The sequence below is a fragment of the Rhincodon typus genome, chromosome 14 (assembly GCF_021869965.1).
Source record: "Rhincodon typus isolate 14 chromosome 14, sRhiTyp1.1, whole genome shotgun sequence".
Classification (NCBI taxonomy): domain Eukaryota; kingdom Metazoa; phylum Chordata; class Chondrichthyes; order Orectolobiformes; family Rhincodontidae; genus Rhincodon; species Rhincodon typus.
This window is the reverse complement of record NC_063345.1, coordinates 38,154,310-38,155,967: the sequence shown is the minus strand read 5'-3', so window position 1 is coordinate 38,155,967 and position 1,658 is coordinate 38,154,310.

The window sequence follows — 1,658 nt, the reverse complement described above, 5'->3', positions numbered from 1 at the left end:
TAAGACAGTTGCAAATGACTATAATCGCATGCAAAACACTGTGTGTTAAGTTACGCATGGGATTTAAAATTCCAAATTTAATCATTTATGGTCATGCAATGGGAGCAACTTGTCAGCTGGACTAGCTGAGGGTCCTGTTTTGCTGTTATGTTGACAGTGTTGTGTGCAAATTGGTTTTGTTAGTTCACAGTTGGAAAATTGCAGCAGGGAATGGGGGCAATTTGCAATGCAATTGATTCTCATTCCGGAAAATTTTAGGCCTGCTTCCACCTTCTGTATTGGGCCATATGCTACTGAAACTCTCATGCACTGCTTTGTTACCTCTAAATTTGACCTTTTCCAAGGCTGAATACTTCATTCCTTCATCTTCCATAAATGTCAGCTCATCTGACACTCTGCTACTCCATATCCAGGTTGCTCACCCCCAACACTTCTTTCTTCCCTGACCTACATTGGTTCCTGGACCACTAACATGGCTGACTCTAAAAATCATTATCTTTGCTTTGTCCTTTCGTATAACCACCTCCCAGCCCTGCAACCACTACCCCATATCCTGTTTTCTTACTTTCTTTAACTGTGTTAATTTCCGGTGCTACTTTCCTGGAATCTAAAATGTTCACCTACCTTTTGATCACCACTCGCCATGTTTCCTTTTCTTTCTTGTCTCTGCCCATTTATTGTTTGATTACAAACCTCTGATGCACCCTTTTCTGTACTAATGCAATTTTAATGTTCAGGTCGAAATATTAGTTTCAAAAATGGAATTGGAGAGAGTTTTATGGTGGAACGGTACAGTACCTGGGAGCAGGGGAGACATAAAAATGTGGAGATGTAAAAACATAGAAAACAAGTGCAGGAGTAGTCCATTTGGACCTGTTGAGTGGCAGACTATGCTCAAAGTGATCATGGTTTATTATCCAACTTAGTACTCTATTCCCACTTCCTCCCCATATCATTTGATCACTTTAACCCTAAGAACTGTATCTATCTTGTTGAAAACATTCAATATTTTGGCCTGAACTGCTTTCTGTGGCAGAGAATTCCACAGACTCGCCACTCTCTGGGTGAAGAAATTTCTACTCATCTCGGTCCTAAATGGCTACCCCATATCCTTCAGCTGTGACCTTGGTTCTGGACACCCCGGTCATCAGGAACATCCTGCATTTACCCCATCTAGTGCTGTCAGAATTTTATAGATTTCTGTGAGCCCCCCCACCCAGAAGGATAGCTAGCTGTTTAAAGAATTGGGATTGACAGATTAGGCAAGCCTCATGGACACAGAGCATACAGGACGTTGGTAGAGAAACTAGAGTAGGTGAGAGTTCAGAGCTAGGGTTGCAGTTATGGACTATTATCAGAGCAGAGCCTGAGAATTTGATCTGCTCCAGCTAAATTGCTTGGCTATTTTATGTGAGAGATGTATGCTGATGATCGCATCCCTTGGATATGTAATCAGGGATGGTTTGGGAGCTTGCAGTTGGACACTGTTGACTTGGTTATTTTTAAAATTTATTTTTCCCTTGTCTATCCAGCCTCCTTTCAGGTGTGCCAGTAATAAGTCAAGTGTTTCATGTATGCTGTTTACAGTTTGTGATGCACTGTCCTTTGCATAACTAAAAGAAAAGTTAATTAATTTTCTTATCCTTGCCCAACAGCGT